Consider the following 23,268-nt stretch of genomic DNA (forward strand, 5'->3'; position numbering starts at 1 on the left):
CTTCATCCCTCAAAGCTACCCATTCTTCTTCTACTGTATTTATTTCCCCCATTCCTGTCAATTGCTCCCTTATGCTCTCCCTGAATCTCTGTACAACCTCTGGTTCTTTTAGTTTATCCAGGTCCCATCTCCTTAAATTCCCACCTTTTTGCAGTTTCTTCAGTTTTAATCTACAGGTCATAACCAATAGATTGTGGTCAGAGTCCACATCTGCCCCTGGAAATGTCTTACAATTTAAAACCTGGTTCCTAAATCTCTGTCTTACCATTATATAATCTATCTGATACCTTTTAGTATCTCCAGGGTTCTTCCATGTATACAACCTTCTTTCATGATTCTTAAACCAAGTGTTAGTTATGATTATGTTGTGCTCTGTGCAAAATTCTACCAGGCGGCTTCCTCTTTCATTTCTGTCCCCCAATCCATATTCACCTACTATGTTTCCTTCTCTCCCTTTTCCTACACTCGAATTCCAGTCACCCATGACTATTAAATTTTCGTCTCCCTTCACTACCTGAATAATTTCTTTTATTTCATCATACATTTCTTCAATTTCTTCGTCATCTGCAGAGCTAGTTGGCATATAAACTTGTACTACTGTAGTAGGTGTGGGCTTCGTATCTATCTTGGCCACAATAATGCGTTCACTATGCTGTTTGTAGTAGCTTACCCGCATTCCTATTTTCCTATTCATTATTAAACCTACTCCTGCATTACCCCTATTTGATTTTGTGTTTATAACCCTGTATTCACCTGACCAGAAGTCTTGTTCCTCCTGCCACCGAACTTCACTAATTCCCATTATATCTAACTTCAACCTATCCATTTCCCTTTTTAAATTTTCTAACCTACCTGCCCGATTAAGGGATCTGACATTCCACGCTCCGATCCGTAGAACGCCAGTTTTCTTTCTCCTGATAACGACATCCTCTTGAGTAGTCCCCGCCCGGAGATCCGAATGGGGGACTATTTTACCTCCGGAATATTTTACCCAAGAGGACGCCATCATCATGTAATCATACAGTAAAGCTGCATGCCCTCGGGAAAAATTACGGCTGTAGTTTCCCCTTGCTTTCAGCCGTTCGCAGTACCAGCACAGCAAGGCCGTTTTGGTTATTGTTACAAGGCCAGATCAGTCAATCATCCAGACTGTTGCCCTTGCAACTACTGAAAAGGCTGCTGCCCCTCTTCAGGAACCACACGTTTGTCTGGCCTCTCAACAGATACCCCTCCGTTGTGGTTGCACCTACGGTACGGCTATCTGTATCGCTGAGGCACGCAAGCCTCCCCACCAACGGCAAGGTCCATGGTTCATGGGGGGCCATTTGGCTTACCCTATCAAATTATTTGTTTAACAATTACTGGAGCGAAACGGATTGCTTATAACACTCACCACCACCTTATGATGATTCTTATTCATAATAAAATCATAACTTCAGCATCTGAGAGTCACATAAGGACATTTTGGAAATGAAGTAAATAAATTTCCACCTCAAATAGAAGTTAGTAGTAAATACATCTGAGGTCCTGAATCCATACATGTTTGAGAAGACAAGCACCCTTGTCTACCAGAACGTTTCCACTAAACATATTCAGAGAGTACAAAATCTTCTGATATCACACACTTGAGTTGCAAAGTGTATGCCGTCTGCCAACTACTGGGAAGCCGTACATGCACATGTCGCTTGAGGCCCACACATGTATCAGCTATGCCAGCAGTTTTGTGCCTATTTCTGGCCATAACAGATACTAGAAAGGTGGAGAGGTTATCACTGTGACCGCCAAGCAGTCGGCCGATCAATTTACATGGGGGGTGGGCCGTTGGGGGGGGGGGGGGGCAGAAATAATCATCCAGCCCATATTGAATCTTCTCATACAACACACAGGTTCGTTTCTGTCACCACGCAAACAGCATTCTGGTTTTATCGCTGCTGAGCCACCCAGAGGACACCACCATCTGGACTTGCCCCACAGCTGCGCGCAAGAGCTGATAGGTTGGTATATTAACAGGTCATCAGAGGCTAAGTTGCAATTTGTGGATGGGCAAGCCTCCGTGTTCCCCGTCCCTGTCACTGGCCACAACACACTGCGAGAGAAGTAGGTGTGGCTTGGAAATTTAATTCTCAGTACATTTCCACCCCTGACAATTCCACCCAGTCTGAGACAAGAACGTTGTTGACCATGCAGTTTCATTTTTTCACTCAAAATGTAGTTTCCTCCGTTTTACATGGGTTGTTTTTGAAGACAGAAGAAATCAGAATATATACACATTTTCACATAATTGAAGTATTATTACTTCTGAAAAACCCGTACAGTAGTATGGCAAAGACTGTATTTCCTCAAAGAGTTCTCTCATCAAGTAAATAAAACTTCTATTCTTATCTGTTTAATAAGTGTTATGTAACTGCATTGCAGGGCTGGAACTCAGTTTTGGCTCATGGCAGAGCGCAAAGGCCATGTTAAATCTCTATGAAAGGATGAATTCTCACTTTTGAACTCTCTTAAAATAGCCAGATGTCCTGTCACCTATGAAGACTCTGAAGGTAGGAGCACATAGAAGTTGTAATTGTCAGTTCCATACTAATATCACTTTAAATTTTTGTATTATACCTGATATTATTATGAAGGTCATCTCTCCCTGTTTGGATAGGAGAATGAAGTTTTGTTAAAGGATCTTTTGTGACGAAATAATCCCTGATTGCCGCTCCAACTCGCGAATCACATCTGTGGTACTCTCGCCCTCACTTTCACCGACTTGCTGCCATTAATATCAAGTTAATTCATTATTTAATGAAATTGATCAAGAGATTCCCTTTACATGGTGAGCAATTTTTTCCTACTGGCGGATTAAGCTCGCCAGTTAGCTCAAATGGGAACCCCTGGAGGGAAAGCTATGTTATTTCCAACGAAAATGACTGACAAAATTTAGAGAACCTGTATTGAAGCTGACTGTAGACGGCTCCTACAGCAACGAGCATACATTTTGGGAAGTACCATGAAGATGAAATACGAGAAATTAATGCTCATATGAAGGAGTATAGACATCTTTTATCATTACTCCGCTAATGAGAGGAATAGGAAAGGAAATTAATAGTAGTATGGAGTCCACTACGCCACACACCGTGCGACAGCTTGTGAGGTAAGCATTTAGATGCAAATGTTAATTTACTCTACCTGTTAAAATTCCACTAAATCTGTTTATAGGCATGCAAAACACAAGAAAGATTATTGTCTTGTATTTATCGAGAAGACATAACCCAGAACTGCTGCTGCTGATTATCTCTCAGTAAAATTCCCCATAGTAGCTCCTAATTTTCTCAGTGGAGTTACTTTTTGAGATGTATGTGACCGGTTGTAATATGTGTCTCTGGAATACTTAGAGAAATCGGTATTGAACTCGTCTTACAACTCTCCTATTGTGAGGGTATTGCATACCTGACATATCCTCATGAATCTTCCAGTCCCTGATATATAGTATTTGAATCTACCTGGTTTTTATGAGTGTGAGATGTCCTCCGCCAAGACATAGACTTATGCAAACTCTCTCAAATTCCTCTCACATTAAAAAAAAAAAACTGTTCCATTAGTTAGTAGGCTGTCATACACCCACCACTGGGTACGTAGGGAGCTATCACAATGAGAAAAATAGTACACTAATCTACGAGACGAAATTCACATCCATGCAGAGTGTACGTGGACTGTGCTAAGAAATTCAGAAGAATAAAACCCATAATTCATCATTATCGAACGACTTTCCATATATATGCCCCTTTCTGTGTCCTAATCTCCTTGATCGCATTCCTATGATTACTACGCTAGAAATATGGCAGTCGAATGGTGGCATCCTTCGTTGACAGTACACTCTGTCTTTGTCTCTCTCTGTCTTTGTTATTTTTGTAATAGCCAATAGACTAAAACTACAAACTATAAAATCCCCACTGACATAGCCTGGTAGAGAATTCAATCGCAATTTATCATCTCTCTCTCTCTCTCTCTCTCTCTCTCTCTCTCTCTCTCTCGTATCTCTCTCTCATGTTGAAATAGAGCATATGTGATGATCCCATTAAATATACATGTTTTGGTCCGTTGGAGTAGGTGGCCATTGATTGAAGGCACATCTAGCGATCTGTGTAAAGTTCTATAGTCTTTACTGGAAGAAGACTGTCACGCTATTAATAACATTAGATAATTTCTCTGCTGATGTTTCATAACTAGTTTGATAGATTACTGTTCCTTCGTTTTTTCTTTTTGCTGTGACACATCCAAGCAGTGTATAACTACAGTTTTGTATGCAGCTAAACATTTTGCTTTTCTACCACCACTTCGAGGTTTGTCTCAGGTGATAAAGCAACATTAATACGTTTCCATCCACTGGCTCTCGCAGAAACCTGCGCATTCCATGGTGTAAGCTGCTCCCACAACGTAAAGGATGGTTGAAATAAATGACAGAGCTAACGTTTCTTATCGACAAAAATATGAAAGACATTGCAGCACTGAAACTGGAAGAATATGCAGCGTTATGGAGGGTTTCCAAACAGCTTTCTGAAGGTGACGACCTCTACATTAACTCATATTCCAGAGTGACAGGGTTGCAGATGCCTCAGTGTTCCATTTTCGAACAGGTCCAGAGCCCTGATTCCTGATATTCTTGGTGCATGTTGCAATCAAGTATGTGGTCACTATTTCGGCGTCCTAGGTGGTAGTCATCATGGCCTCAAAATATCAGTACGTTGCCTCTTTCATTTTTGTGGCTTACAGTGTATAACTCCAAGTGGAAGAAGGGGCAATGCTAACTTAAGGCCCTGCAGCAAAGATAGTATGATCATTAGTTGTCAATCGTACCAGTGAAGTAATGGAATGATTTTGGTACATCTAGACAGGCGTGTAAGTACTGTCATTCCTCCGAGTTTTTGTTTCACCTTCCTGAATTTTATGTGCTTTCCATTAATTTTCGTAATTTATCAGGTTTTCCATAATTTAAACGCGTTTTACCCACTTACTACAGTTATGAACCACCACTCTCGACGACTCATCAGGTTAACGAAACGTCTCATCTATTCTCTCACGTGATAGTTCCAGGCAAACACATTGCAGCATGGTTCTCAATTTCTCTACCATAGCTACACCATCCTGTGCACTACTTTGTGAGTGCTATGTACATGTGAACATATCACGAACAATGTTACACAGCCTATATCGAACAATACAAATACTGTTTACTAATGCAGGAAATAGCCATCAGCACAAATCATGTGCAAAAACTACATTCCTTAGGCGAAACGTTTTATAAATTCGGTACGATGTTATTAAAATTGCCCCTCTCTCCCTATGTGGATGGGAGACACAAAATATTCTCATATTTGTAGCATAAAGTCTGAAGTTGAAAGATCTTCCGAACACGATTGATTTTTAACACGCCAACAAATGAATCATATCTCTAGAAGTACTCAGTCCTACATTTTGAAACGAGCTACCCCTTTGCTGAATCTGTCAGCTAAGGATCCTGAGCAAACTTAGTGGCAGGGGTAGGAGCATAATGTAAACAATACGTTCGACGTTTTATGAAGGAACAGAATGATCTGAGTTCTTTGTAATCAATACACTCAGATTCTTAGCTCTCAGAAAGAGCATAACACGTGCTCCAGACTTGCACAACTGTCTGACACTGATGTTATAGACCATTATTCGCATTCCAATTCTGTAACTACTGTTCTGCAATGAATGTCCCATAGCAATCATACCTATATCACCATATCCAATTACACACGTTGTGTATGAAAGCATGCAAATAACCAAGGGTTAATAAGAAGAAAGCTTTATGGTTGATACATGATGGATCTCCAGATGCAAGGAGTTTGTGACATCTTATGTAAATCACTTGAGCTATCAACTCCGTAGTACCATTTCAGTGTTTGGATTACATAACAAGAAGGTACTGGAAAGAGAGAAATGATCAACGAACATAAACACACACTCCTAATGAGATTTTCAGGAGTGCTAGTTCTGCAAGGTTCGCCGGAGAGCTTCTGTAAGGTTTGGAAGGTAGGAGACGATGTACTGGCAGAAGTAAGGTTGTGAGGGTAGGGCGTGAGTCGTGCTTGGGTAGCTCAGTTGGTAGAGCACTTGCCCGCGAAAGGCAAAGGTCCCGAGTTCAAGTCTCGGCCCGGCACACAGTTTTAATCTTCCAGGAAGTTTCACACACTCCTAATGCCAGAGGGTTCTTCATGTAAATGTGCTTGCAAGTTAAAGCAGTGTGGGTTCCAATAAAGTCGTTGCATGGAATGCAAAGCTGTTAATATTCCAATGCATAAAAGATATTTCCAACACGTGACATACACTTATGCTGCAAGTTTTCTATCCCACTCACTATGGTGAGGAACTTCGAGATGATTAAACTACCATCTTATACATGAAAAGGAAACAAAAATAACATAGGATCATTGTGATACATCCACTATATAGCTTTCTTGAGGTATATAGCACCTGCTGATCACATCTCATTACGGTTTGGAAATTATTCTGTGCTCACATCAGTCCTACAATATGATAGTCAGGAACAGAAAACGCATGCTACAAGGACGTCGTATGAGGAACTAGACAGAAGTATACATAAAATACGGCGTTTCAGTCTTCGATCGCTATTCTTTATTTTCAAGTACCGGTTTCGGGCTAGCTGCCCATCTTCAGATCTGTTAGACAAAATTTAAAAATGTAATTAATAAGAGATACATAGTTAGTGATGGAAATATCTTAGTTTACAAATTTTGGAACGTATTAAATGCCAACATACCATATATTGTAGTTACAGAGTAACTTGTCCGTACAGAACAGTAAAGTAAATTTCAATCTGTTAAAACCTTATATCACAGTTTTTAAGAGTAACCTCATTGGTAACAGTAAAAAGTGCCCTCTACCTATAACAATTGTGCATCTGTTGTTATTGCACCGTATATATTCATGGCGAATATTCTTTTTAATAAAACAAAGGTAATAACATATGAATAATCCTTTTTGAGTGGACCATGAAACGAATAATTTTTACATTAATTTAAAATTTCTTTATAAAGAAACATAAAATATAATTAAAATGTAGATATTCTTCCGAAAATGGGCGTATCCTCTCCTCTGTTTTGATTGGTGGTGGAGTGGATTTCCCTGCGTCAGAACGTATACAGCGCCACGCCGAGTCCTCTTCCGCCGCGCCCAACTCACCTCACCGCCAGTACGCTGAGGGCCGTTCCGCTGCAGCTGTTTCTTACTGGGGCGTGGTGTTGCATTCAAGAGTAAGCCTAAAACAGGTCTTTAAAAATCTCATAATAATTCCCGTCCATAAAATCACTTTGCTCATTAAGTAGTAGGCCTGGGGTTTTTCTTTGATGAGCGTATATTTCAATCTCTTCGAGCACGTTGAGATAGAGACTTTTTGGAGCTTTATGTAGCAACTCCATTTGTTCATTAATATTACTCACTTCATGTCTACTCCCTTTTACATGTGTTCCAAATGCTGTTCGATTGCTATGACTGCAATTTCAAAATTTCGCCCTGTTTGTCCTATATAATAACTGTCACGTTCAGCACATTTAACCTTATATACTCAGGAATTATTGTATTTCATTTGTTTTGTCGTTGCTGGTTTGTGTCTTAGTCTATGTGCCATTTGCCCTTCATTCTGAAAAGCCACTGCGATGTTTTTTGGAAACCATTTAACAATTATTTCTGACACACGTCCTTTGCATGTCAGGGTGACAAACTTCTTCTTAGCTTTAATTTTCCTAGAATCGCTACTGATGCCCCCGGATTTGTTTTTGATCTTGTTAAACAGACGTGTAACATCTTGTGTCCTGTATCCATTAGCTGCTGCTACTTGCTTAATAATACCTAGTTCTATCTGCAACTCATCTTCCTTTAGTGGCAATCTTAGAGCTCTGTTGCACATTGCATGAAAGTACGCTCTTTTATGCTATTCCGGGTGGTGCAACGTCGCTACTATGATGTTGTCAGAGCAAGTGTCTTTTTTATAGACGCCGAAAACGTGCCTGCCTCCCTCCTTTCTGACGGTCAAATCTAAATAGTTAATCGCCCCATTGTTTTCCATTTCTAGTGTGAATTGAATTTTTGGATGCTGCTCGTTTAAATCTTTAGTCATTTCCTCTACGTCTTCTTTTTTTCCCTTTGAATAATGAAATAGTGTCGTCAACATACCGCCTGTAATAAATTAACTTCTCCTTAATTTCTGGAAAAGAGCTAAGAACTTTGTTCTCAAAGTCATTCATAAAAATTTCAGCTAAAATGCCTGATAGACTGTTTCCCATAGCTAAACCTTCATCTTGAATAAAAACTTTATCGTTAAAGATAAAACTATTAAAACTCAATGTGAACTCTAGCATATCCACGAGTTCGTCGATTTCCCCCATGCTCATTGACGTATTTTTTATTAAGTTTTTCCTTATAATTTGCAGAGTTTCCGGTATTGGTGTATTAGTGTAGAGGTTCACGACGTCCGATGAGGCTAGGACTGCATCCTCTGGGATTGCAATGTTCTTTACTTAGTTCGCAAAACACACACTATTTTTTACGTTGTAAACTTGCTCGCATTTATACGCAGATTTTAACTTGCGGTACATAGCCCTATTCAAGAGCTCATTAACGGCTTCCTTCCCATTGCAAATAACACGCATTGGTTTGTTCTCCTCGTGCAATTTTATTTGCGCTCTTGCTTCTGGAGTCCTTGGATTCATCTTTACTAATCTAGCTTTTTCATTTGGAGTGAATAAAAATTGTATTGCTTCTATCCTTGCCTTTAAATCTGTCTGAAACTTCTTTGTTAAATCTTTTTTGACTTCTTTAATTCCATTTTCCTGAAAAAATCGCATTTTCCTATCTATATATTCCTTTTCGTAAATCACAACTGAGGTACTGCCCTTATCTGACTTAATCACGATTGCGTTATTAGAATCCAGTTTTAAGTTAATTTCTTTCACTAACCTCATCTCACTATATTTCCCGTTATGTAAAGTCTTCTGGCATTCAATTGCCTCTTTGGCTTTGATGGCGATACATGTCTCCTGGAATTTAGTTAACTTAGCGTCCCTACATGCTACCTTAACTTCTGCGATCATTCTCTTGATGTCTCGATCTTGCAAGTTCGTTCGCGGATTATGCTTAAGCCCCTTATCCAAATGCTTCTCCTCTACATTAGAAAAGACAATATCTGTTAGGTTAACGGTTCTGTCATAAAACTTACGTACATACTGTATTTTATCTGTTTCCCTCTCTGCCTTTGCTATTGCTCTACATAGATTAGTAATTTTCTTATTGTGTCTCTTTATGATTTCGTCCCTATGTACCTGGATTCTTGCTTCAATCTCATATTCAATTTGTCTAAACTGCAGTGGCGACAATAGGTTACCTAACTTCATATGTAACTCGTACGCAAGCTTATTGAGTTTGTCTTCCTCGACGTACCCTGATTTGATCTCCTGTGTTATCCATGACTGTTCTGCTCTCTTCTTAACATTTGTCGCTGAGATATTGCTGTTATTTATCTTTACCCTTGCGTACTTCGGTACAACACCTAATTGCAAACAGTTCTTACTGAAATGTATTTTTAAATTAGCTTTCACTATATTAAGCTTAGCTTTAAAAATGTATATGGTATGTTGGCATTTAATACGTTCCAAATTTTCTTTTTGTAAACTAAGATATTTCCATCACTAACTGTATCTTATTAATTACATTTATAACTTTGTCTAACAGATCTGAAGATGGGCAGCTAGCCCGAAACCGGTAATTGAAAATAAAGAATAGCGATCAAAGACTGAAATGCCATATTTTATTTAATGAACGATCGTGGAATTCCCATTGAGACAGTCATGTCTAGCTTTGATAAACTTGTGCCTAGTCAGGCTGTGGGAGATGTGAAAATATTGAAGAGGAATGTATATCTCCTAAAACAGGCAGTCACAAAAGTGGGAAAGAAACACATTGGTAGAAAGAAGGTAACTGCGAAGAAACCGAGAGTAAAAGAAGAAATGCTTCAACTGATCGTACAAAAATGCTCAGGGAAATTGAAGAATATAGAAATGAAAGTCACTGAGGAATGAAAAAAAAAATGAAAGTGCGGAAAGCTAAGACGAAATAGCTACACGAAAAATGTGAAGAAATCGAAAAGACATGATTGTTGGAAGGAGTGACTCAACACATAGGAAAGTCAAAACAACCTTCGGTGAAATTTAGAAAAAAGGTGGTAACATTAAGAGTGTAATGGGAGTTCGACCGCTAAATGCAGAGGAGAGACGGACGGGTGGGAAGAGTACATTGAAGCTCCGTACCGATAGGAAGATTTGTCTGATATGATAGAGGAAGAAACAGGAATCGATTTAGAAGAGATAGGGGATCCAGTATTAGAATCAGAATTTGAAAGAGCTTTGGAGGACTTAAGATCAAATAAGGCAGAAGGGACAGATAGCATTCCACTAGAATTTCTAAAATCACTGGGGAAGTAGCAACAAAACCACTATTCAAGTTGGACGGCAGAATGTATGAGTCTGGCGACATAACATCAGACTTTCGGAAACATGTCATCCATACAATTCCGAAGACTGCAAGCGCTAACATCTGCGAGAATTATAGCACACTCAACTTAAAGGCTCACGCATCCAAGTTACTGATAGGAATAATATACAGAAGCATGGAAAAGAAAATTGAGGATGCGTTAAACTACTATTAGTTAAAAAGGTAAACGCATCCCAGAGATAATTCTGACGTATCGGTTGATAATGGATGCATGACTACAGGAAAATCAAGACACTTTCATAGGATTTGTCGACCTGCAAAATCCATTCGACAATGTAAAATGGTACAAAATGTTCGAAACTCTGGGAAAAATAGGAGTACGTTACAGGGAGAGACCGGTAATATACAATATGTACAAGAGGCAAGAGGCAATAATAAGAGTGGACGACCCTGAACGAAGTGCTCGTATTATAAAGAGTGTAAGGCAGGTATGTAGTCTTAAGCCCCTACTATTCTATCTGCACATCGAAGAGGCAGCGATGAGATAAAAGAAAGGTTCAGGAGTGGGAGTAAAATTCAAGGGGAAAGGCTATCAGTGACACGATTCGCCGATTACATTGCCATCCTGAGTGAAAATGAAGAAGTATTACGTGATCTGCTGAACGAAATGGGTAGTCTGACGAACACAGAATATGGATTGAGAGTAAATCGAAGAAAGACGAAGGTAATCAGAAGGAATAGAGATGGGAACAGCGAGAAACTTTACATCACGATTGATGGTCATGAAGTAGATGAAGTTATGGAATTCTGATATGTAGGCAGCACAACAAAAAGTGACCGACGGAGCAAGGAAGACAACAAAAACCGATCAGCACTGGCAAGAAGGGTATTCCTGGCCAATAGAAGTCTACTTACATCAAATATTGGCCTCGATTTGAGGAAGAAATTTCTGAGAATGTACGTTAGGACTACAGCTTCGTCTGGTAGTGATACACCGTCTGTGGAAAAACCGGAACAGAATAAAATCGTAGCATTTGAGATGTGGTGCTACAGGTGGACTGATAAGGTAAGGAACCGGAGAGGAATGGAATATACTGACAAGGAGAAAGAACAGAATGATTGGACTCCGGTTAGGACATTAAGGAATGACTTGTGTGGTACTAGAGGGAGCTGTAGAGGGCAAAAACTATAGAGGAAGACAGACATTGGAATAACTCAGCAAATAATTGAGGACGTAGGTTGCAAGTGCTACTCTGAGATGAACAAATTCGCACATGAAGCTAATAACTCAAAAAAGAAAAAAAAACGGTTACATGTTTGTCAGAACACACAGTGCACCGAACAATTCTAACGATGGAGCGCTGCAAGCGACGATCCATCCATCTCCCAATATTAACACGAGTTCATTGGCGATTACGACTGAAATAGACACGTGACCACCGGCAGTGGATGTTGGCGCACTGACGGAGCGATGCATTGTCTGATTTTCGCTACCTTCTGCATCAAGCCAATGAGAGGGCACGAATTAATCGCCATCCAAGGGAATAGCTCCATGACACATGTACTGGTGGACGGAGAAAAGCTGACGGCCGCATCATTATGCTCTGGGGAACATTCACGTATGCATCCGTGGTTCTAGTGGAGCCCGTGGAAGGTACCGTGATGTCCAAGGAGCATCGAACAATGGTTGAAAATCACGTTCACCCGTTTATGACGTTCCTAATTCCTGACGGCAGTGGCATTTTTCAACGAGATAATGCGCTATGTCACAACGCTGGATAACGACGGACTGGTTCGGGGAACACAGTGACGATTTCCAATTGACGTGCTAGTCCAAACACCAATGCTATGTAGGTGAATGTCGCGTTACAAATCATCGCCCCCTGCCTTGAATTTACAGGGTATTAGGCGACGGGTGTGCCGAAGTGGTGCCAACTCCCTCCAGCGATAAATTTTGTGTAACAAAAAAGCAGACCTGTAATAATTATGGGAACTGGTTGTACAGAAGTATGATGGTAACTGATACACAATACTTCAGCGTAAGGACAATTTCAACTAAGGTAATAGTTGTACATTGCATAGTAAACAACAGATAAAATATAATCTTATTACGACTGTGGATTCTAAATTAATAATGTGACAACTGGTCTGTTAACTTTTAAATTGGCAAGGACGTATCCTTCTGCTTTATATATATATATATATATATATATATATATATATATATATATATATATATATATATATATATATATATATAGTTTGAGTCAGTGTGTTTATTCATGCTTCGCGACCGTGGTTTCTTTACAATGTCAGTCAACTCCTCTGCAGTCGGCATCGAACTGTCGACAGGAGAATATCTGTAAACGCTCATATGAGCACACGTTTAGAAATATGCAGACAACACAATGAGCATCCCGTGCGGTGATACAATTGCGCGCCCCCATACCCGCTAGTCTATGCGCACCCACATACTTGCTAGTCTCTGCGCCCTGCACTTCTCTATCCACTGATTCCCCACACGTAACGCTGCCATACAAGCGCGCTGCGACTAACTCGACACGTTTCGCCTGACAGGCTCATCTCCCGGAAACCAGATTTTCGCTGCGTTTGAACTCGCTCGTGTGCTGTCAGGGCGTCCTTTGAAGTGACAGTGTGTTTCACAAGCAAATGCTTTGAAGTTTCCGCTTCGTTTGACAAGTGTCTGTCGTTTGCACTTCGCAATTTACAGACATATATCGTCACGCATGAGATAGCGTTGCTGAGTAGGCGTATATCACATGGCAGTGAAATATTAATCAGTACCTACCACCTAAGATCAAAGTTTCGCAGTCCTCTGATAACTGTGATTGCAGATAGCGACAGACGAATAAAACAAATCACAATTCAAGTTTTAGACGGAGAATTTCTTATGAAGTAGAATGTCATGCTGGATTGCATGTCGTCACCACTTTTGCTCGATTTGTACACTGAAGAACAAAAGAAAGAAGTGAAAGGTTGTTTCGGAGCAAGAATAAAATTTTAATCGCGTTGTCGCTGAAGATTTTTACCTACTGGCTAGATGTCATGAAGTTTTTTGAACAGCCGTAGAAAGGAATGTGTAACGCAACAACACACATGCATGAATGTGGCATTGTACGTCCCTGCTAACCGTGCTCTTCTGTTTATGAGATTATTCACTAAATACCGTGTGTTACTTGCATTAATTATTAACACACTAATCTAGTTGAATTAGTGTTGCAAATAATGATGGACTAATACAACATGATAAAAATGACCTCCTGTTATCAAAACATCGGATAAGCCAAATGCGAACAGAACACAGAGTCAAAATTTCATTCGTTAAAACGATGATCCTGGTGTTTTAGTATTGGAAATCGTAAATAAGTGCAATACATAATAGCTGAGCTTTAAATTAATGTACTCTAACACGTAGCATCATTATGGTAGTGAGAATGATGGATAACTGCGCAAGTTACAATCAAGACGTAGCACACTAAACCGGACTACTGCAGGCGAAGAGGTAGATAAATTAAATTTTACAGAGCTATGACGATGCCATTATACTGACCTGTTGATGCAAGAATTGGTTAGAATAGCTGGCAGAGAAACACATACTCCAGAGATGATATTTTTGTGGAGAGTAAAGGACCGCTCAAGAGGAGCTTTTTTAAAAGACAAAAACATCCAAAATCAGTTGAATGTATATAGAGCTGACATGCTTCTGAAGTAAATACAGTAGTACAACCCGAAAGAAAGGAAGAAAACAGGTCAATCAAGTAAACCATATATAAAATTTTGTGAAAGCTGATCAGACTGCTTCTCATTCTAGTATTTATTCTGTTAAATATATGCCATGAAAGATGTTAAGAAACAAGAGATTAAATTCAATTGCGCAGAAGTTAATGTTTCCCTGAAGAAAGACCTTGTAAATTTTCAGTGCCTCTTCTACCATGAGATAGACTGAAATCCAGATGTTTTCATCTTTATGTCAAAACGTAGGTTAGTACAGGTTTCCAAGTCGTTTTCAGCCGTCTCTCCCTCAGTCCCATGTACTTACGGATCTGACTAATGTTTATGTGGTCATAACTGTTAATATTCTTAGGCGCAGAGGAAAACAGGCTCTTCTGTACCATATCGGCATGAGTATTCGTGAAATTGATTATATAGTTCCATAAAAAAAGATGAAATTACTCTGCAGTGCACAGATTATAAAGTCGTAGTTCAAGGGAGTTGTTATTACAGGAAATCATTCATTCTGTGCATATTTGAATGCAGTTGGTGCAATAGAGAATTATTTAACCACAAAAAGAATATTATCTACACCCAAAATGAACTTTCACATGAGCATTTGTTTAAAGCCAGTTTGCAGTTAGTGCTGGCTGTATTGATCAAATTTACGCCATTATTCTTTTTCATAATTTATCTCAAAATGTTGGAAATCGTAATATGTGTAACAATAGTCATAACTTTACGGACTCAGTAAAATATGTGTGGGTGACGGTGCAGGTAAGCAGGACATAGGATCTTAGTATGGCCTGTTTCAGACGTGGTTGACGGTGAAACAAGCACAGTTGTGTGGACAACATATTTACTGAAATCTGCACTCTCAGAGAATCTTCTACATCTACATCTACATTTATACTCTGCAAGCCACCCAACGGTGTGTGGCGGAGGGCACTTTACGTGCCACTGTCATTACCTCCCTTTTCTGTTCCAGTCGCTTATGGTTCGCGGAAAGAACGACTGTCTGAAAGCCTCCGTGCGCGCTCGAATCTCTCTAATTTTACATTCGTGACCTCCTTGGGAGGTATAAGTAGAGGGAAGCAATATATTCGATACCTCATCCAGAAACGCACCCTCTCGAAACCTGGCGAGCAAGCCACACCGCGATGCACAGCGCCTCTCTTGCAGAGTCTGCCACTTGAGTTTAATAAACATCTCCGTAACGCTATCACGGTTACCAAATAACCCTGTGACGAAACGCACCGCTCTTCTTTGGATCTACTCTATCTCCTCCGTCAACCCGATCTGGTACGGATCCCACACTGATGAGCAATACTCAAGTATAGGTTGAACGAGTGTTTTGTAAGCCACCTCCTTTGTTGATGGACTACATTTTCTAAGGACTCTCCCAATGAATCTCAACCTGGTACCCGCCTTACCAACAATTAATATTATATGATCATTCCACTTGAAATCGTTCCGCACGCATACTCCCAGATATTTTACAGAAGTAACTGCTACCAGTCTTTGTTCCGCTATCATAAAATCATACAATAAAGAATCCTTCTTTCTATGTATTGGCAATACATTACATTTGTCAATGTTAAGGGTCAGTTGCCACTACCTGCACCAAGTGCCTATCCGCTGTAGATCTTCCTGCATTTCGCTACAATTTTCTAATGATGCAACTTCTCTGTATACTGCAGCATCATCCGCGAAAAGCCGCATGGAAATTCCGACACTATCTACTAGGTCATTTATATATATTGTGAAAAGCAATGGTCCCATAACACTCCCCTGTGGCACACCAGAGGTTTCTTTAACGTCTGTAGACGTCTCTCCATTGATAACAACATGCTTTGTTCTGTTTGCTAAAAACTTTTCAATCCAGCCACACAGCTGGTCTGATATTCCGTATTCTCTTACTTTGTTTATCAGGCGACAATGCAGAACTGTATCGAACGCCATCCGGAGGTCAAGGAAAATAGCATCTACCTGGGAGCCTGTATCTAATATTTTCTGGGTCTCATGAACAAATAAAGCTAATTGGGTCTCACACGATCGCTGTTTCGGGAATCCATGTTGATTCCTACAGAGTACATTCTGGGTTTCCCAAAACGACTTGATACTCGAGCAAAAAACTTGTTCTAAAATTCTACAACAGATCGACGACAGAGATATAGGTCTATAGTTTTGCGCATCTGCTCGACGACCCCTCTTGAAGACTGGGACTACCTGTGCTGTTCTCCAATCATTTGGAACCTTCCGTTCCTCTAGAGACTTGCGGTAAACGGCTGTTAGAAGGGGGGCAAGTTCTGTCGCGTACTCTGTGTAGAATCGAATTGGTATCCCGTCAGGTCCAGTGGACTTCCCTCTGTTGAGTGATTCCAGTTGCTTTTCAATTCCTTGGACACTTATTTCGATGTCAGCCATTTTTTCGTTTGTGCGAGGATTTAGAGAAGGAACTGCAGTGCGTTCTTCACCTGTGAAACAGCATTGGAAAAAGGTGTTTAGTATTTCAGCTTTACGCGTGTCATCCTCTGTTTCAATGCCATCATCATCTCGGAGTGTCTGGATTTGTTGTTTCAAGCCACTTACTGATTTAACGTAAGACCAGAACTTCCTAGGATTTTCTGTCAAGCCGGTACATAGAATTTTACTTTCGAATTCACTGAACGCTTCACGCATAGCCCTCCTTACGCTAGCTCTGACATCGTTTAGCTTCTGTTTGTCTGAGAGGTTTTGGCTGCGTTTAAACTTCGAGTTAAGCTCTCTTTGCTTTCGCAATAGTTTCTTAACTTTGTTGTTGAACCACGGTGGGTTTTTCCCGTCTCTTACAGTTTTACTCGGCACGTACCTGTCTAAAACGCATTTTACGATTACCTTGAACTTTTTCCATAAACACTCAACATTGTCAGTGTCGGAACAGAAATTTTCGTTTTGATTTGTTAGGTAGTCTGAAATCTGCCCTCTATTACTCTTGCTAAACAGATAAACCTTCCTCCCTTTTTTTATATTCCTATTAACTTCCATATTCAGGGATACTGCAACGGCCTTATGATCACTGATTCCCTGTTCTGCACTTACAGAGTCGAAAAGTTAGGGTCTGTTTGTTATCAGTAGGTCCAAGATGTTACCTCCACGAGTCGGTTCTCTGTTTAATTGCTCGAGGTAATTTTCGGATAGTGCACTCAGTATAATGTCACTCGATGCTCTGTCCCTACCACCCGTCCTAAACATCTGAGTGTCCCAGTCTATATCTGGTAAATTGAAATCTCCACCTAACACTATAACATGCTGAGAAAATTTATGTGAAATGTGTTCCAAATTTTCTCTCAGTTGTTGTGCCACTAATGTTGTTGAGTCGCGAGGTCGGTAAAAGGAGCCAATTATTAACCTAGCTCGGTTGTTGAGTGTAACCTCCACCCGTAAAAATTCACAGGAACTATCCACGTCTACTTCAGTACAGGATAAACTACTACTAACAGCGACAAACGCGCCACCACCAGTTGCATGCAATCTATCCTTTCTAAACACCGTCTGTGCCTTTGTAAAAATTTCGGTAGAATTTATCTCTGGCTTCAGCCAGCTTTCTGTACCTATAACGATTTCAGCATCGGAGCTTTCTATCAGCGCTTGAAGTTCCGGTACTTTACCAATGCAGTTTCGACAGTTTACAATTACAATACCGATTGCTGCTCGGTCCCCACATGTCCTGACTTTGCCCCGCACCCTTTGTGGCTGTTGCCCTTTCTGTACTTGCCCGAGGCCATCTAACAGAAAAAACCGCCCAGTCCACGCCACGCAACCCCTGGTACCCGTGTAGCCGCTTGCTGCTCCTTTTAAAGAGCAAGAAAATGCAGACTGAAGGTCTTTTAACAGTGCTGCGGCAGTCTTTGTTTATATTATACCTGTACTCCTCTTTGTATTTGAAAGGTCTACCAAATGTTGACGTATACAGGAACGAGGCGAATAGTAGGCTGATTTTAAGATCAAGTAACAACGCTTTTCATGAGTTACCGTACGTGCTGGGAGAGCGTCGTAGTCGCCTATTAGGTGCCATCGAATGCAGTTTATATTTAGCCACCGTCGAAATATTTCAATTACAAAAGGATGCCCTCGTAAAAAGAAGTGAGATCCCATCCATAGATATGGAATTGGGTCGGACGGAAGAAATTGGAGGCTGGCAGGACTTAATAAAGCTCGCTCCAGTACGTGGCAATGGAAGATCGTATTTAATAAGGGTGTAATGCTCAGAGATAGATACAACTGAACGGCCGTCTTGACCTGATGGATTATACTTTTCACGGATGAAGTAAAGTTTTTCGAAGTTCTTCTGTTCAAAAAATATTTCAGGTTCTAAGTATTTTCCTAATTTTAAGAAAATGTAATTTTAGCTACACTGATGACTACTATATAAAAGATAGTTTATAAGAGATTTGTTTACATACATACGAGAATTTCGTTCAGACAGCATGATGAATCACGTTTTGTACTGACGATGGATGCATTATACTAACATGAACCTTACTATGCTGTTGCCTATTCCACTACCTTGATATTTACTTAAGAAGAACAGTTGGACGACAGTTACGAAAAATAACAATTAACTCAAAGCATAAAATAAGTATTTCTCCGATTTGGACTTTCTACTAATTTAAGATACGAGACCTGTTCGGAAAGTAAGGAACGATAGATCGCGAAATGGAAAGCACAGTGAAAACCAAACTGTTCTATTTGAAGCATTTAGCTACATTTTCCAGCTACTTATCTCCGTAGTTGTCGATCTGACTTAGGCGTTAGTCTTAGCGTTGTACCAACTCTCCAATACCCTCGTTATAGAAATCAGCCGCCAATGCTTTCCGCCTATTCTCTACGCTGGCCTACAGCTCGTTGTCTGTGCCAAAATTTTGTCTTCATAACAAGCGGGTGCATGTGAGCAGAGATGAAACTCAGAGGGAGACAATTACGGGCTGTATTGTGGGTAATCAAACATATCTAATTGAAAACGATGCAGGAGCATCTTCATTGTCCCTGCATAATGCCGTTAGGAATTGTCTTGAAGAAGAACACGCACAACAGCTATGTAATATTGTCTGCAAAGCTTCAGGCGAAGCTGCTCACCAGGCCCTCGTGCTTGGCGGGAAACACTACTGTTCTAGGTATATTTATGTGCTCCCTGCGTGCTCAGAACTAAAAAGAACGACATAACGTGTTCGACGGGCATACTAGAGACACTGTCCAACACACCTGATCAAAACTTCATCATATTTTCACTGTGGTTTCAATTTCGCGACCGATCTTTCCTTGCTCTTCGAATGACGCTCGTGTAACAAACTGACTATAGGAATTTATAATGTGGGATTGTACTAGTCTCTGTCTCAGTTTTAAGTACCAGCACCGCAGATACAAACAAAGTATAGCCAAATGAAGGTTTACACAAGCGAGCAGTGAAAATATCGTTGCTAAAGAGCTTAAGAAAACATCACATGATTATGTATCGACTTATATGGAATAACGAAAAACTTTAAAGTTACGAATATAGTTTCTGAGACGACGGTTAAATACGTTAAAGGTGATTAATTAAAGAGAAAATTATTCTGAAATTACAGTTATGAAGTAACGGCAAGCAACTCTACTGAAATTCTGAATGTCGCGTCATGTGACATGTGCCTTTGCACTGTAGCTATCCAGCTGAATTTGATGCTAACTGCATAGCACAGGTGCCTGTTTCATAGTGCTTGTACGATATTAACTTCACGTAGGAGATATTTCGTAACTATTGTCATTACAAAAAGTCAGTTAGGTAATTACATTTTAAGCTTCACCCATAGGCTATTACAAAACCGAAGCTATGCTTAGCATGAAATATGACTTATGGATAGGCGCTGGAATAACAAAGGTGATGGAGTCTGGCATGCATGGCAATTAACGACCGCCTATTCATGATAAATGCCATAACCCAGTACTTGAAGCCACTTCCTGTTTAGGAAGCAAGATTACGATGTTTTATCGACGAGATCAGAATTTCATTGCCACAGGAGACGACACCTTTCTTCAGTAATGGAGATATTCCACTCTCAGATATTGATTTGGAGATCAAGAAAATTCCTTGAGGTGTACACCTGGAGAATAGTATTCTGTAGAACGGAAATGATGACGAATGTGTGACTCATTTGACATGTGGTGCTATCTAAGAAAGTAAGAAAACTGGTGGGCAGATAAAGGCCGAAACGGAAATGTGCTAATGATTGTAGGAGAGGGTGGAATTCCACAGAATTCTTTTCTGAGAAGCAGGGACCAGTCTGTCAGACATTCAGGAATAGTTAACCACTCGCTGGGAATGGTGGTAGGGAAAAAATATACTTGAAACAGTCGATGAATTTTTAGTGTGCTATAAAGAACACTGGGTGTAATTCTTACTTATTGATAAAATACTGACACAAGATAGGAAAATATGGTGTGCAGCACGACTTACATCGAAAGACTTCCTAACTTATTTCGAAAGACTTGCTATTTGAAAGACAAAAATGGAAAAAATCAACTCGTTCTCTTTTCTACTACGAATGTAAAAGTTCTGACAAATTGTGGCGCCTCAGGGGACATAAGATGGTTAAGTAGTTGTCAATATTAATGAAATTCACCAATAGCCGTATAACTGAGATGTTATTTGTTTTATTTTGACCACCAGTTTCGGCATACCACTGGGCCATATTCAGGCCCCGTTTGCATCTCTCAAAATAAACGATATATTCATACATTGCCATATATCCCTGGATGTCTTGAATTCAAACTATTTGACAAGTGCTTCAGTTGAAAACTTGATGGCAAGTCAACTACCAAGTCTTGGAATGAAGCTCTTGTCAGGCGGTTTGAATACATGACCTCCAGGAATATATGGCACTGTTTGACAATATCGATTATTTTGAGAGATACATATGGGGCCGGAAGATGGTATAGTGGAATGCCGAAATTGATAGTCAAAATAAAATAAAATAACATCTCAGGAACACGGCTGTTAGCGAAATTCATTGATATTGACAATTATAGTGTCCGTTGAATATTTTGTTAAATAATTATTTGCTTTACCTTTTTATCTGTTTTCCTCTGTATGAGATCGTGATCTGAGCCTTACGTCTCTCAAGTGGAACATATCTATGTGCATGCAGGGATGACACCTTCAACAGGTTTACCTGTCTTCTAATATAGAACATACGGCATGATTCGGAGATGGATTTCTGTGGGCGAACGTCTGGGGCTCAGCTTCTTGCCGAAGCAGATCACGAACTGTGATAAAATAAAGAAAAGTAAAGATTCCTAGTGATAGAGCACTGGTGCTAGTGAGCTGCCTTCAGGAATGAATGGACTGGGTGTTGACTAAGGCAACAGGCTACATCTTAATGCCACCAAACTGGGCCTTAAAGGAAATGAACCGCATGGGAGGACATTAACTAGAAAACATACAACGGATAAATGAGATTGTTGACTTAATTGCTATTCTAAGAGTAAGATATTGACACAAAAGAGAAAATCGTAATAGTAAGTAATAATAATAATAATAATAACATTAACAATATACAGATACTTACTCAAATGATAAAAAGTTATTTTCTTTTTAACCACTCCTGTTGTCTAACATTGACGCAGCATCTTTCGTACCACTGAAATCTCTTGTTTACTAATTTTTGATGGAGATACCTTGCGCACAATAAATGCTTTGTTAATGAGGGTAGCATGTTGTATTGATCAATTTGAATACTTATTTAAAAATATATTAAACTGTAATTCTTTTTGTAATTAAATTCGTGAAAATGGCAGCTTTAGTTGCTAGGTTAAACGTTCAACAAAACTATTCAACAAAATTCTGCATTTAAATCTTCTAGTGTTTCCATTTGAAATGAAATGAAGGCCACCAATTCTGTAAGCTTGAGCTATCGGATTTTTTAAGAGTCATATTATGTGCCCCTACTGAAACAAGACGCATAAGAAGCAAGTGCATTTTATCAGCAGCTCCAGGTCGTATGCAAGATGTCATTTACCAATTCTTGTACGAATTTTTCGTTGTACGCTCGAATCACTAGAAGCAAGCTTCAGAACTGATTCTAAGTCAGTTATGTAAATAGTCGTGCTCGGTTTGCTGTCTCATCTTTAACTAATTGAATCTACTCCTTCTCTAACTGCTTCATCGCCAAAGCCATGGTCATGCTCTCTTCCAGACTACTCCTGTTACTGTCGATAGAACAGGAAGTGTAAGACACAAAAAGCAAGGAAACCAGCTAATACGTTAAAATGCATTTAAATAGAACACATCGTCTTAATGCCGAACTTTATCAGTTACTTCCCTCAGCTATGCATTAGAGCAACAAAATCCTATGATGCGATTTGCTAACACGTGTCCACGCAAATCAAAATAGTTGTCATCGGTGCTGACATTAGATTTTGTAGGCAGGATCGCTTATTTGTTAATGGTTATTTCTGTTATTTGATATTTTAGTTACGTGGCTTTTTATTGTTAGACTAAAAAGATTTACATTGCTTATGGTCCTAATAACTCCCCGCGATAGGTTTCTTTTTTGCCTGCCGTGCAGTGTAACGCTGTAACATTTGAAATGTAGGGTGGGACTTGCCCTACAGTATAAACTTCACCATATTCAGTACCAAAGATTACAAATCAGTCGTCTTTATACGGAACGGAATTGCAAGATATTTTCTCAATTAGTCGGTGAATGACTTGTCTGTCTTCTTCGGCACATGTTTCAAAGCTCGTATCACACATTTTTCCAGAAATATATGACTGTGTGTCTAAGTGACGTACTACACGGCCCTATCAAGAATTTGAAGTGTGGTATTAGTCTTAGGAACTCCAGGAATTATTTTTCCGCTATAAATGTTGCATTTAAGACAACTGTTTCTTGAATCTTCTGACTCTAAGGGCTACTACAAGGACCGTTCGCTGTGTTTACGATTGTTTGGAAGATGGGGGGGGGGGGGGGGGGGTTGTATAAAGCATGAATGATTTGTAATACT

At 39.8% G+C, this 23,268-nt stretch overlaps 1 non-coding gene across 1 annotated transcript; it reads left to right on the forward strand.

The window, feature by feature from the left end:
- The first annotated feature begins 6,095 nt into the window (after positions 1-6,095).
- On the forward strand, positions 6,096-6,170 carry Trnas-cga. Its single transcript has one exon. It is a non-coding gene; the product is annotated as a tRNA-Ser (tRNA).
- Positions 6,171-23,268: the final 17,098 nt, after the last annotated feature.

Source organism: Schistocerca americana, chromosome 3 (assembly GCF_021461395.2).
Source record: "Schistocerca americana isolate TAMUIC-IGC-003095 chromosome 3, iqSchAmer2.1, whole genome shotgun sequence".
Taxonomy (NCBI): domain Eukaryota; kingdom Metazoa; phylum Arthropoda; class Insecta; order Orthoptera; family Acrididae; genus Schistocerca; species Schistocerca americana.